Below are 17,780 nucleotides of genomic sequence, written 5' to 3' on the forward strand. Positions count from 1 at the left end.
AACAGGAGATGTTAGGTGATTTTGTGGCTGTAGAGGAGACCAGAATTCAGGCGCCTTGTACTATAGAAATGTACAAGTCTGAAACCACAGCATGCAGATTTTGCAACTGGTGCGTCAGGAATGCTTGTTATCTATACCCTGTCTCCAGCCAGATGCAAATTCTATTTATTTAAACTGATTTAGATAAAAAGACCATTGCAGTACATCTGCAGGCTTGGTGTTCCAGTTTCCCGTAGACTTGTATCTAGATTTGGTCTTGAACATAATCTTCAGCGCAGGAGCACAATGTACTGATACCGGACTGCTCGGAAACTTTTGCAAGCAAGGTTAAACCATTTAAGAAAAACTTTTAGAAAAGTTCAGAAGTATTTTTACTTTGAAAAGGATAGCTGTCGCTTTAAGTGGATGTATATTTAGGTTATACTCAATCTTTATTGCACATAAGTATGAAAGTGCTGTCTGTAATGTGATCCAGCAGGCCTTTGAATGCTTTGCTAAGCTTCTTGGCGCACCTCAGCTGCAGCAGAAACCTGTTAAATTAATAGTCTCGGTGGCTAATACTATTTGCAGTATATTCTCTCTGGTTTGAAATGCTCTTCGAGGATCTTTGCTCTGCTCTTCCAACTTTTCAACGTGTAGTGTCACGGTGAAGAAATTCCACGTGTCCTCATGGGCTGCCTTTGCTGCGGTCTACTTTCCTGGGCATGGGTGCAGGTTGGGTACATTTCTTTTGATCTGAGCCTGTTCTTTTTCTAAATAAAGTTTCATAGGCATTACTGAATTTTTAGAAATCATTTTTGTGCCCTGAGAGGTAAATTAGTAGACCACAGTGGCCTCTGTAATTAGGACCATTAGCAAGAGAAGTAAACAAGTACACAAATATTTTAACGTCGGTCCTCATTTATTCTGTGATTTGGCTGCATTCTTTTGGTATTAATAATGTTAAAAAAAAATTATAAACCTTCTCGAGTGTGTGTGTGTGTGGTGGGCACTCAGAGTTCCTTTGACGTGCCCCTGGGCAGGCAATGTTTCAAAAAAGCCTCTTGCCTTTAAAAGCCCCTGCTGAAGGGAGCACCTCGCCATCCTGGTTGTAGAAACAGTGAGTGAGCAAGAAGAAAAACGATAAAATCCATTAGAGGAATAGAAGGAGCAGTGTCTGTGGAGGGGAGGATGCTGCTTTGGTATTTCAAACCTTTCTTTCTGTGGAGGGGAAGTGAGGGACAGTGAAAAGAAAAGAGGGAGGAGGAAAACTGGATAAAGATATTAGAGAAGAGGAAGATGAGGACAGGCTGGAATGGAAGGCAGAAGGTTAAAACATAGATGTAAGTAGTTACGCATGCTAATGCTAATTAAGTTATTTAATTCTTCTAGAAGAATCTCTTGCTGTTCCTTTTCAGGTGAGAAGGGAGGCTTTGGTAGAACGGTGCAAATTTTGCCCATGCTTGGATGCGTTAGGCAGCTAAATAGGACAGGTTTCTTTTGTGTTTGATTGTGTTGCTAAGTCAGCATTGCATTAATTGCTCAGTTTAGAAAGAATATGGTAATAATACAAATGTCTGTCAGAATACCAGGGTACTTGGGGAAAGTTTCTAGGCTGCTGGAGTCCCATGCAGGTGGGAGGTAAAAGTGTCAATCTTCATGTAGTCTGCTGTCATGCAAGTCTTCTCCAGCTCTGGAAATGGGAGAAGGGACTGACACAACGTGCTGTAGCAGGCGATAACTTTGCACATTTTTGCCTCTAAAAATTTTAATCCCTGAGAAACCACCGATTTATTGGAAAATGGTGATTCTTGCCAGTGGTAGTGAGCTACTGTCTACTCATGTTTAATAATGGACATTGAGTCTTTGGATTTAGCAGCTCTATGCAAATATTTATCTTCCATTTTGATTTGTTTGAGGAATGAGAACATGGGAGGATGTCGGTGACCTTGACGATTCACCTGATAAGCCAGTCATCCTCGTTGGTGTCTGGGTGGGAAGAATCTTCTTGCTTGTGTGATAGTTTGGATGTGTCTGTAGTTAATGACAAGCCTCATTCAGACTTCTTCTTGGGTAGGAGGCATTATCCTCAAAGGCTGGAATTTCTGATGACCTATCTCTGATGTTGATGTAGGAATGGCATTTACCCAAGGCTTTCTCCATTTTTTGAATATTTTAGCAAGCATGTTTCCCCTGGAGGTTGTGTATGTTTTTTCTGCAGCCTGCTGTAGCCTTGCTTATAGAATTAGGGAATGTGAGAAGTCCACCTGTTTTAATTACCTTTCTGCCTTTCTGCGAGGTTTTGTTAGGACTATGTAACAAGACTAAGTAGTTGTGTAGTAAGTTACAGTGAATTAGATCCAAGTAAAAGCCTTACTTCATTCTAGGAGGATCAGAGTCTATTCTATGCTGCCTTTAGCAAATTGTAGACCTCTCCAGTTTGTCTTGTTCTTGGTAGCGTCAAATCATTTGCTCATTTTCTAGTAGTTTCAACCCTTGTTCATATACTTGATTTTTTTAAGGCCTTACTAGTGTTTGAAAATATACTTTAATATAGTTTCAGCACAGCAACTGCTTTGAGAATTCTGACAACCTTCCTTTTCCTGCTTTCAGGCTTGTTTTGTACTATTTTATGTAATCTTTTATTTGAGTGTTTCAGTTAATAGTGGTGGTAAAAGTCCTCTTGGATAAAGTGCATCTGTTTTAAGCAAAATAACCTGTGTTGAGGAAGAAATATGGAACTTGAGGAGTGGTAGAAAGAATGCAATTCTGACAGCATTGTTTTTCATTTTGTAATAGTTTCTTCTGACTTCACTAGAGACTACAGCAGTGATGTCAGCCAGGATACAGTTTATGTTCTGTCTGTCACCCGAGTGATAGATTGCACTGAGTCTTGCCAGAATCATAAATTGCCTGGGAGATTGTAGTAAGTTGTTGGTGGAATTCTACAGAGTAGGAGCCAAGACTTGAGAACTTCAGGAGAAGCCTCTTGAAGAGCAATCTAAGGATGAAAATTTTCCTGTCTCCTTTAAAAGTTATGTAAAGTCCCGTCCTTGGACATCAGAAGGATGAAACTACTTATTCACACTGTAATAATTAATTCATCATCAGCGCTTCCAGTTGTCATGCTTTCAAAATGTTGTCTCAACAGGTTGCATAATAAAATGATTTTGACCATTGTGACTATAATAAAGCCATAAAACTATTTAGAAGAAGCTCTAGAAGGGAGATCACAAAAAGGCGAAGCAGATGTGATGCCAGCAGCGAATGGGATTTGCTTTGATTTATTTATTTTTAATTGGTGTAAAAAAGTGTAAAGACACTGCAAAACAAATGTTTGATTTATACAGAGGGAGCTATGCTGCATCTGAGAACAGCTCAGAGCCCAGAACATGCCCTCACTATCGATGGCATCTTTTTTGGATTTAGTTAACAAGGTGTTATAGCCAGGAGTATTTTTTTCAGCATAAGGTATTTCATAATTGTCAAATCTGTAAGAGCCAACGTAAGCAGGTAGTAAATTGCAATGTGGAGCAGACAACACAAATTGCCCATGAAGAGGTGGATCAGCATGAAGAGGACTGTAAGTGGTCGAACTTTGTGGGGAATGAGAGCATCAGCATGGTAAAGAGATGAGATTTGAGCTATGCAGAGGTAGGAGTACAGGAGATGATCTCAGATGGTAAAAATATACCCATTGGATTTAGTGAAATGATGACTGACTGTGCTGATGGAGGGTGTATCCTGAGGAACTGCTCCAGGTAGAAATGTGCACGGAGGAAACTTGTAGCTCACTGGGGAAAGCTGAAAGAGGTAGAAGAGACCTGATAAATAAAAGGTGCAGGGAAATGCTTATGGATCAGGAAGGAGCTGAACTTAGTAGACACTGTTAACGATTCTATTCTATTTGGCGAGCAGATAATTTAAAAGCTGAGGATGATGAAGACCTTTCATCATGATAAGATTGACGTCGAGGACAGACAGTCCGTCCCTTAGCCTGTGTGTTTGGAAGCTTGAGATTTCCACTCCCCAAAGAGGAGATGCAACAGCAAGTGTTTTCCAGGTTTTTATTGGATCTTAGGATCTGTTTTGGTAGGAGGTGCCATGAATTTTCCTTGCAAGCAAGAGAACTTAAGAAATGCATTTGTCAAAACTTGTGCTTTAAAGCCAAGTAAATCCTGTTGTCTCAAGTAGTGTTTTTAAAAAAGCAAGCCTGGCATTAAACCATAGGAGGTGTGAGCTGTAAAGAAAGTAATGCAGCGGGAAAACAAGACAAGGAAAACTAAGAATGTTAAAAGCAATTATCAGGTTTTGGGTAGTAAGGAATTTAAAAATAATTTTGGATGGTTTGGGCTATTTGTCTGCAAGATTTTGTGGATTTGAAAGAAAACAAATCAGCTTGCATGGAGTAACCTTCAAAAGTCTTTAATTCTAAATTTGCAGCATAGAAAGTAAGTGTTTCCAAAGAAAGGATTTCATTAATATGGTAGCGGGGGCTTTGTTGCCTCATTCAGCAAAGCACTTGAGAATGGACTATGGGACCCATCTGCTTTTGGGGTGTGCAAGACGAATTTGTAGAAATTTCCTCCTCTGACATACATCTGCTTCCTGTGAATTATATTTTTCTGCTGTATAAAGGGTCTATTAAAAAAAAAAGCTGTGAAGAAGGGGAAATGCCAAATCAAAGATATAATTCAAAAAAAGCTGCAGCTTTAGTGTCCATAACTGAGCAACCATCATGAAAAGTCCTGTTGATCCCTTTCATTAGCTTAACACCTCTGACTTGAAGCATGCAAAAAACCCTCTTCTTTTTTTGCTGCAAAAAAAATTTAGAACCATCCTATCTCCAGCCAATATATGTGTCCCAAAAAGGAAATTGGGATTTAATTTTGCACAGTCGACTTCCTGCAATGTGGCTGAACTTCTGCAGCTCTAGCCCGCTGCGTAACCCAGATCTTTTCAGCTTGTTTGTGCTGACCAGACAAAAGACAGCTCGGTTGCCTTCTTGCTTCCAGAATAGAGATGAGATGCACTGAAAAATTAGCGGCTAGCCAAGATTTTGAAAAAAATGACGGCTAGGAAGCCAGTAAAGGGAATAAATTCAGATGTTATGAATTCTTTTAATTACTACTACATTGAAATCTCTCTGTAACATTTCCTTTGACTGATTCAGCACTCCCTAAAAACTGATCTGGCTTTCAGCTAAAGGCTAAAAACTGTCTGCTGTGTTCAGACCTGAAGGATTCTGGAGTAGGAAAAAATCTCTAGAAAGTGAAATGGCTGTTTGGTGGTTTGCTGATATGACCAGCAAGCTGGGGGTTATGTAGCCCAGCCGTCTTGCAAGTCCCAAGAAGCACTAAGGCTGCTCACATCAGTGGGTGCCAGAGCTGATCCTGGATTTGTTGTCTTGGTTGTCCTGTGTGCTGCTGGGCACTAGACATGTAAATAGGGCATGCTTCAATGACAGGAGCACCTCACTATTGATATGATCAAGTGGCTTTACAAAAGCAGTTAAATTTTCAAGCTTTCCTACTCAAATCCTAAACAACTGTCAGATCTGTGCAGAGAGTACAGTATTTAGGACTGCTACTTGGACATTTTTTTTTTTTTTTTTGCTTAAAAGTTCCTTAACAATATTGGCCGTGCACCCCCACAGCAATCTAAAGGCTGCCAAAGGTTTTTTTAAGGCCATGCTGGTTGCTAATCAAATATTGAAGACTTCTAATATAGCACTACTTCTGGTATATTGGAAGAAGGGGAGGGTTAATCCCAAACTGTTGCCTGTCCCTTTCAAAATAAACTGAAATAAAGTTTGACTAAGAATACTGCATACAAGAAATGAATATTCCAACAGAAAGGTACCCTGTAAATAGGTAGCAAGATCATTTTGTGAAATAAATACCAGTCTTATGCCATTTTTTGAAAAAAAAAGAACACCTAAATTGAGGAAAAGAGGGTTAAAAAGAGGCAGGGCAGGTTTGCAGAAGGTCATGTAACCTTACCAAACTTGTTTAACCTCTGTGAGAAAATAAGAAAACCATGGTAAAAGTCTGGAAATAATTGGCTTTACTCTTCAGAAGGCTTCAGATTGTAACCTAAGTTGTTCTTACATTGGTGTGATATGCTCAACTGGTTTAAAAAAACCCCTTTTCTAAGGGATCTGGATGACTGATAATAAGCAGCGAGTGGGGAAACCATTACCAGTGCTGCATTCACTACAAAAGGAGGAATTAAGAGATGTTTTAAGAGCCTGAAATGTGAAGTTGTAAGCAGAAGAAAGTTGCCACAACACCTCCCTTGATAAAAGACTTTAAATGAGGCTGAACCCAGGAGTGTGTAGAAAGGAGACAAAACGGCGTGGTGGCAAAGGTTGTGTAACTAGTGTCAGGGAATACCAGTGCTGGAGCTCCCAGCCCCCAGGTTAGTGCGAGCCCCAAGGCTGTGTGGGGAGTAAAATGATGCTGTTCCAGCATAAGAGTGAGGATAAGAAAAGGGGAGAAAAAAAAAATTAAATGAAAATATCGTGGTGAACTATGATGAGTAACAGCTCAGCATCCAGCATTTCTGCTCTCTAAATCTTGCAGAATTTCTGCTCCCCTGCTTCCACAAGCTTGCTTGGTTTGCAGGACGGATCCCTCTTGGTGTTTTAAAGGTTCAGGATTGCTGAGCCCAGCTGGCTGGGGTGGAGTAGCAGAGCTCTGGAAGAGCAGGTACGGGTTGATGATGTGTAGTGTCTGAGCATGGACACAGCAGAGCTGCACCCCTGGGGTGCTGCAGCTTCCACCCAGCTCCCTGCCTTGCGCTGTGCTGGCTTAAAAGAAAACAAGCTTTTCTGTACATCTTTTTGACACTGCTTCAGCACATTCCTCTAGCCTGAGTGGTAGCATCTTTCCATGATGTCAGGCTTTCTCTGACCTCGTTGGAGGATGAGCATTTTCCTTCCTGGAGAGCTTTTGTTCCAGAATAGGAAGCTTGTGTTGCTAGGGAGTTGGCATTTGCATGGGGCTTGAACAGCCATGGTTTTCTGAGCTTGTGAAAATTTTACTCTGCAAAACCTACTCTTGTGCTTGAGGGATGAACCTGAGTGCTGACTGGCGTTTTACAAGACCCTTGATGAGTAGAAATGAACCTTTTGTCTTTTCCAGGAGACTGACTCTCCATTGATAGCAGCTCCATCTCCGCCTGATGTCTATACACGCACGCAAATGCCTGTGTTGAGTCAGAATGATGGAAATAATGGAGCCAGAAAATCCCCTCCTTCCAAACCGGGAAAAAGACTGTTTCTTGGGCTTTTGCAGCTTCTATTAATAGGGGTCTGGCTGCTCTGCTCCAAAGCAGGAATCGATTAGGAATGCCCGTGACTTCTGGAGCTGTGTCTTGAGGGATACCAGCCTTGTGAATTGGTTTGTAGCCTGGTCGCCTGGACCCATCAGAGGAGGAAGGTTGAACATGTGTTTGTGGTTCTTTCCAGTAATTATAACCCAGGGGAGCGTGAGGAGGGAGGAATGCTTCTGGAGACACGTGGAGCCTCGGCATCGCCTGCCACAGGGATGGTGCTATGGTCCACGCCTCATTTGAAAAAAAAAAAAAAGTATAAATGACCTAGTTTATGAAGTGTATGGTCTCACCGCAGCTCTCTGGGGCTCTCTTGGTTCTCTATTCCTTGCCTGGACTGGGCTAGGAATCCATTAGGAAGAACATAACATAGGGTATAACCACCCAAAATCAACGCTTGACAGGTACGTGCTCCTCACCCTATGAATTTACAGGCTCATCCCATGACCGAAGGAGATGAAGAGGGTTGAGGTGAGGATTGGAAGAGGCACACTTTCTGTTTGGCTAGCTGCGTGCCTGGCCTCCCGCGCTGCTCGCCTTGTCTCAGCCCCTTTGGTTTCTTCTGATGGAGACCAGGAGACACCGAGTCTGGCACGCCTGGGGATTTTGGGGGTGGTGGGAGAGGGTTGGGTTGTGCCGGAGATGCTGCAAGGAACCTTAGCATCACTGTGAACTCTTCTGCTTTTGAACACGCTGAATCTCGCTCCTTTATTCCTTTAGCCCTGTTTCTCTACCAGCTTATACCAAAAATAGATGGTGCTGGGAATGTTGGAGCTGTGCACGTTTATCCTCTCCAAATCACCATATATGCCCTTATGAAGCTGACATTTACTTTTAGAATTTATTCTACTTTTCCTCATGCCAGTGACAAACCCTTAATTGTTTGGTGAGCTTGTGTTTTTAATTGTCTGTATGGGTGAGCAGCGTGTGGTAGAGCCTTGAAAGTATTGTTTCAAAACAGTGATCCCTTTGGGAAATGTCTGTTTTTCTCTGTTCTGCAATGGATCTTTCTCTTGCAAAGGCTTAGTTTACATAATATCTGAGTGCTAATGTAGAGGCCTTTTGTAAATACGCTAAGATGCTTACTAAGCTGGTTGCCTGCTTGTCTACATAACAAAGCCGAGAGTTATGTAGTGGGTGTAGAGAAAGGGTGTGACATGTACTTTAACCTATTAGGCTCGCTAAATCTGGGGAAAAGGGCTTTTGCTTTATTAATTGGGATGGTTATCTGCGTGCTGGGTTTGTCTCCATGTACAAATACACGGGGTGTTTTGCCGGAGCATGGGTCGTATTAGAGCAAGGGCTTCGTTTCCAAAATAAATACAGGTCTAATGGTCTTTTTGGCTTCCAGAAAAGCTAGTGCCGAAGTCTTCAAGGGTTTGGGGTTTTTTTTTACATTGCACTGTGCCCGTTTGCGTTTTGCCACAGTATTTGATTTTTAAGACTGCTTTCTCAATGTTTTTTTCTTTTTTTAATTATTTTGAAACCTCAAATGAAAATCAGAGAAACTGAAAAATGCTGAAAACTTTATGGCGTATCCTTATAGAGACTAATAATGTGCGGCACTTGGTGAGCAAATTGTACAGGGAAAGGGACAACTAGAAAACTCGCATTTTGCTAATACTGACTCCAGATCTCATGGTCAGTTTTTACCTTTAGCTTCTGACTCATAGTACAAGGCTTTTTTTGCAGCATAATTTGTTGTAAATGACAACCTTTCAAATGTGACTGCTGACTTTCCTGTAAGTTATTTTTCAACTGTTTCTTGTGTTTTACCTGTATGAGTAATCTCATAGAGGCAAAGCTTGGGTAGAAGTAATTTATTGCTGAAGATTATGGGAAATTAAATCAAGGCTAACTGCAGAGATGAGGCTTCAGAAATTAAAATCTCCAGTTGCTGAGTCAATTAGGATGTCAGGGGGTAATTGCTGGAGGTCCTGGCATTTTGAAGAAAGAGCCAGTTTGTTTTGCTGGATGATAGCGGGCTAAAAAGCACTTGCTGACCAGATACAGTTGCTTGCTGTGCAGGATTTCTATGTAAGAACCATCGTCATGTGTTCACTTGGGTTTTTAAAGCATGGGCTGTCTCGTTTTACCTGCTAAACCACTTTCTTCTCCCTGTGGCCTTGGGGCTACACTTGGTATTTTTAAAATGGATTTGTTCAATGATTTTCAAGAAGAAATATGTATTGCGGTGTCCTGTACCCTAGCGCAGTTCTGCTGGTGTCTTTCCCTATAAATATCCTTGTTCTTTTAAGGGGTGTATAAGTAATAAGCTCACTTCTGGTTTACGTTAACACATGAGATCTCTTTTTAGGAGAACATAATTTTAAAAATTTTATTTACTAGTAACACAAACCTTACAGGCATTCTGTAAGAAGAAACAAAACTACCAGTTAAAGTAAGTAAAACAAAAAAGAATAAGACATAAATGTGTTTAATGTACCCAGTACCATAATGAAATACCCTAATTGCAGAGGCTTTGTGCCAAAGCACAAGTTATATTGACATTTAGCTGCCAGGTGACTTTACAAGGCAGGCAGTTAAGAAAAAATAAAAATTACTTGCAAGCTGAGCAGATTTGACCTAAGTAGTTTCAAACATAAGGTTGCATATTAAATTTCTTTTTCCCTATATACTGGAAAGGGACTCTTAAGGATTTTTCTCAAGGAAACGTGGGGATCTTCTTTCCTATTGTTGCACTGAGGACTTGGCACAACGAGCATTCGTTGGTATTAACCACATAAAATGCTCCTGCCATGGAGAGGAAAGGATCTGTTACTACACATACAATGAGGCCAGAAATCATCTCTCGGCCGAAGTGGTTCCCATCAATCAGACGAGGAGGGAAAATGCGTACTAGCGTGCTGGGAGCTGCAGATGTGTTTGGGCTTCAGGATATCGTGGCGTTGTGGCGTACAATGGGAAAGTGTGGCTTCTAAAGGGAAGAATGAGAGCTGATTGTGTGACTTCGTAGCTGTGATAGCCTTCTGCTGCTGTGGTTTGTGCCGAAGCCCCACAGCTGCTGGCACAGCACTGCAGTTTTGCATGCGGCTTGCTCAGCCAAGATTTTTTTTTTTTCTTCTCCTCTTTAAGTGAAATAATTTGAAACAGTATTTCATGCCCTTGAATATTTGTTCTGTCAGAAATGAGCTTATTTTTTATTAAGCTGTTTGATCTATTATGTATTAGAAAAACATACAATATTGCTCTGCAGAACTGGTCTGCTGTTGTACAAGCTTTTTCCTACTCCTAGTGTCATTCCTTTTCCATATGCTGATAAAGTGGCAAGTGTAACTTCTACTGTAGTTAAATTGGACCAAGATTTTTTTTATTTGCATGCTTTAGCTGTAATAATAAGATGGTATATGAGAAGTAGATGGGCATAGTGTTTTTGTTTTTGAATAGGCTTGGTGGTTATGTCCTTTGATTTTGTGGAATTGCTTTGCTGTGGGTTTCATTTTTCTTTTCTTTGTTCAACGGCTTGTTTTTTGGAGGGACCAGTACATGTTGTGATCCACTGTCCGAGAGGCTCTCCTGTGGCGTGCGGCACCAGCGGTGAGGCTGGTCCACAGAGACTTAACCTGAACCTTCCATTCATTTGAGGCAAGGTCAATATTTTGGATTTTAGCACTGTCCCTGATCTGGGAGTATCACCCTGATGTCTAGTTTTGAGGCAGGACCTCCCTATAAAAGGACTTGTTGAGTTTTCAGTGGCATAAAACGAGCAGCAGTGGGGATGAGGCTGTGACAGGTGAATGTACGTGATGCATCAGGATCAAAATATTCGATGGCTGGTTGTGAATGTGAGGGTGCTGTCCTGCAAAAATAGAAACTATGGGCAGGACAGCAGATTGTAACGGTGCGACTGGGAGAGCAGACATGGGTTTGTTAGTCCTTGGAGTTACATTACTTCCTCTGTGTGCGTTTTCTTTGTTTTAAGTGAAAAGTGTTGTTGATATTTTTCAGCATCTGTTTGGAGGGGTTGAAGCATTTTGAGGAGGAAGGATGGAAATACTGAATTAAGGTTGAGAGTTCTGGACTGTTTCTCCCTGCCCATTTAAAAGGCAATTGTTTGAGTGTATGATGTTGAGAGTTTAATATATAAGAATGACTGGAGGAAGTCCTGAGGAAAGGATGACCTCAAAAATTTAGGATGTGTGTGGAAGATTTCAGGGCGTATTCTTGTAGTTGGGAACCATATAATTTCTGACTTCACCCCTGAACTCCCGTGCTGCTTGTGACAGTGAGGATCTCGGCACAGGGGCTTCTGGTAGCAGCAGTCTCGGTTTCTCCCTTGCTGTAATTGGCAATAGCAACCTCAGAATGCTTCTCTTGCTTCACTGCAAGTAGTTGGCCATAGAATACAACTACACAGAATTAAATCAAAGGAGAATTTCAAGAATAATCTTTGTACAGTGTTCCTGCTGCATACCCTGTTGTCTTGCCTTTTCAGTTTTTACAGTTTCATTATATCTGCATTATTACACATCCCTCTTAAACAGACCGGCTAGGTTGATTTCATATTCTTTCAGAGATACAAAGTCTTTGAACAAGCCTAGAATTGCTCATGATGTCAGGTTGCATTTTCATTATACTTAGTATACTTCCCCCCCTCCCCCCCCTGCAAGAGAAAAAGGCAGAAAAGGGTAAAGAGGATATATTCTTGGCTGTTGAAGCATTCAGCAATCTGGAGTTATTTATATGTTTGGAATGCAGAAGAATGCCATCATAAAATATTAATACTGCTTTATAAAATTAAAAAAAACACCCCCTCTTCTTGCAGTGGCTGTAAAGCCCTGCTGCAGCATCCGCGGTGCTCGGGCAGCTCTGGTTCATTGGGAGCTGCTCTAGGCCAGAATCGTTTCTGCTCAGGTCTTTCTGCTTAGCACTAAACAAATATTTGTCCTAGCATTTATCTTTGTGTTAGAAAATTCACAGTGGTTCTGTATCATTGGTAATAGTGCTTTTAAGTAGATTATGTTATTAGTGTTTACATAGCGTATTTGTCCTAGAGAACTGGTTCTAGCTCGGCTAGCTTTCGGAGCAGCGTGCTGCTTGGCTTCTTGTCCTTCTGACTTTAAAGGCTCCAGCACGAGTGCCAAGCTTGTCATGGAAACGGGCGCTTGCTTAAGGTATGGGGCTTGCTGTTTTATTTGGAGGAGGAGGAGGAGGAGGAGGAAGAGAGGCTGAATAGGCTGTGAGCCCTTTCCTTCCAAGAAATGGTAACAAGTAAGCTTTGTTGATTTTCTTTACCCGCTTTTTCAAAGGAGAAGGCGGCACTTTCAGTAAGAAATCATGAAGGGACAGAGAATTTTCAGCATCTCCTGTGGATTTTTAAGGAGAGGACCTGTTAGGAGTGGAGATCCCAGGCATTTAGGAGTCCAGAATTCCCAGGTTCTGAATAAATGATGTAATTCCTTGCTTTGTGCCAGAACTATTAGAAGCGTAACATTTTTCAAAAATGTCATTTCCTTATAGTAATCTATACGTTTGCATCTAGTCCTTCTTTTCCCTTACCCAGCTTTCAGATGGAGTTGTTCCTCAGCTCTTCAATAGATCTGTTTAGGGACTAATCAGGGAAATGGAAGCACTTGTCAGGTAGGGAAGGGTCAAGGTCAGGCCGAGTTCCTCCATTGGAACCCTTATTTTATGTTTAGAAGATTCATAACCTGTTTCTTGTGCTCAGAAGCTAGGACAACAGGGATTCATACCTGCGCTTGTTTGAACAGAGAAAAAAAATCACAAGTTCTAGAATAATGTGTTGCAAACAGCTTGGGATTCCCTTTTCTAGGGGTCAGTTTAGATGTTCTCGCAGGTTCGGAAGACTTAAGATTAGAAAGCTGGAGGCCACTGTTTGCAAGGTCATGACATTTAGTCATCCACTTACTTTTGTGGCCGTCCTGCAGCTGGAACCACAGCATGAGAATAGCTGAGAGGTCAGCCAAATCTCCTTGAAGGAACATCCTTAATATATTTGGGGTATATTTTTATATAATTTATATATTTATATATTAATAATATATCAATTCTAAGTTTTTAGCATGTTTTGCTTCATCTCTTGCACAGAATTAAGATGACACATGCAGATGCTTTATGTGAACGGGGAGGGAGATGCCTGTTTCACCAGCTTTGTGGGATAGTAGCACCTTTTGGGAAAAAATAAAAATGTTGAGCAGGGCAACAGCCTCCAGCAGCACTTCTTGTGCTTAGAAGTCAGCTCCTGGTGTTTGCTGCCTGGGCTGTGAGCTAACCAGGGCTGTGGAGGTCTTGGCCCGAGGCTTGCTCAGAACGCTGTGGCCTTGCATTTAGCATAGAGAAGAGCCAACCTTGCTAAATGAATTAAGCCAAACAATTAAGGGCAAGAAGCTGAATGAATGGTCACTGAAAATTGCACGCTAAATGGAAAATTAATTGGCTGAATTAAAGTTATCTGAGCCCTGAGCACCCCACAGCTAAGGAGAATGCAGTACACCAAGAGGAACTGAAGAATCACAGAATCATAGGACCACAGAATGGTTTGGGTGGGAAGGGACCTTAAAGACCACCCAGTCCCATCCCCTGCCATGGGCAGGGACCCCTCCCCCCAGCCCAGGCTGCCCCCAGCCCCATCCAGCCTGGCCTTGAGCCCTGCCAGGGATGGGGCACCCACAGCTGCTCTGGGCAGCCTGGGCCAGCGCCTCGCTGCCCTCCCAGGGAAGAATTTCTTCCTCATCTCTCATCTCCATCTCCCCTCTTCCAGTTCAAAAGCATTCCTGCTTGTCCTATGGCTACAAAGGGCATGGTGAGGCACAGCTTTCATCTTGGGTAGGTTCTTTGCTTGTCAAGCAGGGCAAGGTTGAGACGATCATCGCTGCATGATCCTGGGCAGGCGGTGGGTGCTCCCACATGTTCCTCACTCTCCAGTGGTGACACAGAAACATGTCCGTGGGCTTAGCTTCAGATCTGCTGGTCCAGCAAAATGGTCAGGTCAGGTCTTAACTCTTCATCTCACCCTGCCTGCAGAATCCCCAAGTGCTGCTGGAAACATACTTTACTCTGGTGGGGGGTCAGCACTTTCCAGTAAACTATAAATGTTATTACCCAAATTGAGTCCCAAATTACCCCTCTCTGTGGAGCAGGTTCGTAAACTGGGAAGCATTAGTGGGGTTGCTTCAGTGGTTCCAGTCTATACACAAATATTAGCATTACAAAATCTCAGGCCTGTGTTTAAGAGAGCATTTGTTAAGACGTTGTTTCTTATTGATGTCAGTTTGTTTTTATCCATGAAATTAAACAAATTCTTAGTTCTTGACCTCTGCTCCCGTAAGAGAGGTTTCTATCTTTGCTTAATCTTAGCTTAATTCTCACATAATTAATGGAATATCCATTTGAGCCTGGGGCAAATGTTCTTTATTTCATCCGTTGACTAAAGTTCTTGGCCACAGTCACCTCCGTCAGGAGAGTTGACAAGTTACAGGCATTTGTATTGGGTCCACCATTTGCAGGTTTTGCATTACTACCAGGTCATGTGTCCTTTATCCCATACATCCCTTATCCCATATGTACTTCTCTTATCCCAGTTTGCCTGATGCAGCTGCATAGTTTTTGGGAAATCGAATTTGTGTATATCCCTTTCCAAATCCCAAGCACATAAAGGCGAAGCCAGATTATGTTTTTTAAATGTTAAAAGTTTAGCCTTCTAATTCGGCAAACTGGAAAAGATAACATCATCTCCCAATCTCTTCTTTCCTGTGGTGGGAATAAAGAGAAGAAACTGCTGTTTCTCAAATCACATCCATAGGGACTAAAATCAGCACAGAAGAGATTTGTGAGCCGTTTCCCATCTCTTTTCCTTAGAGGATAAAGTCCTGCTCAGGGCCAAGAGAGCTTTAAATGTCTCGGACATTTGCCAGATGGACAAGATCTCAATCCTAATTTTTAGTAAATAGTATTTATTTGACAGAACTTAGCTTCTGGATTTTGATGTAGTTTGCCTGGCCCACCCTCCAGTTGCTTTTCAATTTGGATTCTTACTGATGATCTCCATGTAGCTCCACTCTTATGGGAGAAAATATGTCTGGTCCGTTACAGTGGGGTTTCTCTGGGATGAATTTTGCTTACTTCCCCAGCTTTGCCTTTCCACTTGGATAGCTTTCCAGAGATGGCACAGTCAGCTTGGAGATCACATTCCTATATGGAAACAAATAAAAAATATTTTCCTTTAATTTGCTCATTTTAGGAAATGAGTACATTTTATATATAGCCAAATCCTCTTAGAGAATACTTTTTTCTTCCTGTGAGCAGACATTTGTAAGCATATTAATGCTTATCAACATTTGATCAGCTTCTTTTTGTATTAAAAAATATGCTTTTTTATATTTGTATAAAAAAATACTTTTTAATACAAGAGCACTCTCAAGGCATATTAAGTCTTAATTTCTGTCTGCCAGGGCAGTCTTTGATCTCTGGTTCATTCTCCATTTTTTTTACCCTTTATATTGTGCATCCGTAAGGTCTGTGAAATAAAACTTAAGAGGGGAGTGACGAGTGCTTGGAGAACAAGACCTGATTAGGACCATGAAGATCTCTCCTAGGTGCCAGGACTTCATCACCAAGTTTGTGGAGGACTTTTTGGCTAATTTCTGTGCATTTTGGGATCTTCTGATGCAAGCTGAAGGGAACAGAAAGGCCAACTGCTGCTGCTAAGCCATACGGTGATGTTGGTTACTTTGCAAAGTGCAAAGACCACCCTAAAATATAAAAACACCCATCAGGTGGTGGCCTCGGAGACTTGTTTGTTTAAGGGAGTGAGACTTTTTAACAGGTAGACCTAGTGAAAATTTCAGAAGATGAGGGTGTGTATTGAGGGGAGAGAGGTGGATAACTGAGGGATGGAAAAGGGAGCAACGTGCAATGTATTTTTTCCAGTGCTTTGCATCTTTTTATATGTCTGAATCCTGGACTAACTTGCTGATAGTGGCCTGAAACCTTCTAGGAGAACCAAATTAAGCCAAAAAATCCTTTTGCTGGAGGTGCTGCTAATACAAGCTCGCTACCTGTGGGCTTGTACCTTCAGCAGCAAAGCTTTGCTGCCCGTGTGGATATTGTGCGTGGACCCACCCCGAGTGCTCGGCAAAGTGCTGAATGTCTCCAGGTGCTCGGAAGTCAAGTGCCTCCCTGAGAGACCTGTCTTTGTTCGGGCTTAATAAAAGCATCACGTTTTCAAATGATGTGCTGAATCACTGGGGAATTCTTCGCTTTCGGTCTGGCTTAACCGAGTAGGAAAAGCACGTATGCAAGATAATTTTATAGAGTTTGCTCTAAAAAGCAGTTTTGAAATGGTGTTTTTCAAAGGTTTTTTTTGTTTTGTTTTGGTTTTGGTTTTTTTGGTTTTTTTTTTTTTCCCCAAAAGCTTCCATGGTGTTCTGCTAAACAAGCTCTTCTGGAGAGAGTTTTCTAAAGCAGGGGAGGAAACACAGTTCTTTAGACTTGTCTTCAGAAATGTAAACAGCCACGGCACTACGGCAGCACTCTGGAACATCGCCTCTGGAAGCAAGAGCGAGCTGGGCTGGCACAAGCAGCTACTTGTACAAGAACAGGAGGTAATTACCACGGAGCGAGTTCACTTCAGACTTCAAACACTGGGGAGTTAATTTGCTCTAACGTGATTGAAAACACAAAACGTTTGTAGATGGGCTGCTCCCGAGATGAAGAATTTCAGCAACTTGTTAACGTGCTTAAAAGCCATTTCTTTTAAAACACAGTGTCCCTGTGCAGGTGCAGATTTGCACAGATAATATTTGGATTGTCTTACCCATCAATAATGCTGAGGCTGGCTTTGAGAAGCTGAACAAAAACCCACCTGGAGGTAGCATGAGGACGCTCATTCAGCACCTTGTGGTGCCAATGGTCTGGATCTTCTTGGTGGTTTAGGTTCTGCTACCTGGCCCACCCTAAGCAGCACTTGGGAACCTCTAAAGAAAGGAAAAAAAGGGGGAATAAATCCCTTTAACAAATAATCTCAGGCTGTTTCACTGCTCGGTGTTTTCTCTGGCCAGATATTTTTAGATTCCTGTATGGTTTGTATCTCACTTTTGTTTAAGATTGATCTGAAAAAAAATCATCCTTTTTGAAGTGTATTTTACATACATTATTGCTTTGCAGCGTCTTGTCTTTGGGAATAAAATGGTTCCTTTTAATGTGCATATACTACTGTTCAGTGGAGTATTTTTAAAAATCACTATTATATCTGTACCTCCTTCTCAAAGCCTACTGAGGTAAGAGAAATTACATTTTACAATGTCCAAATAAAAAGAAAGACACTTTGTAAAACTTCGTGGAAAGCTGTTTTAACTTAAGGGAATGGTTCAGGAGTTGAAACCCTCGACTCTACCAGGTCCTGGCAATCTGTTGAAGTTTCGCTTGAGCGAGTTGTAACACCGTGTAAAGAAACCATTTAGTGACAGGTATCTTCATATCATACC

The 17,780-nt window shown here is 41.7% G+C and overlaps 1 protein-coding gene across 9 annotated transcripts in view; it reads left to right on the plus strand.

Moving 5' to 3' along the window:
• NCOA1 (nuclear receptor coactivator 1) overlaps positions 1-17,780 on the plus strand; it is a 179,366-nt gene that overhangs the window by 19,561 nt on the left and 142,025 nt on the right. Inside the window, exon 1 of one of the 9 annotated variants that reach the window (XM_027811514.2) lies at positions 16,734-16,898. The exons of the other annotated variants lie outside the window; for them this stretch is intronic. The gene's annotated coding sequence lies outside the window, so the exon portion shown is untranslated. Of the gene's footprint in view, positions 1-16,733; positions 16,899-17,780 lie in introns of those variants that run through there. 9 annotated transcript variants of the gene reach the window in all.

The sequence above is a fragment of the Falco cherrug genome, chromosome 6 (assembly GCF_023634085.1).
Source record: "Falco cherrug isolate bFalChe1 chromosome 6, bFalChe1.pri, whole genome shotgun sequence".
Taxonomy (NCBI): Eukaryota; Metazoa; Chordata; class Aves; order Falconiformes; family Falconidae; genus Falco; species Falco cherrug.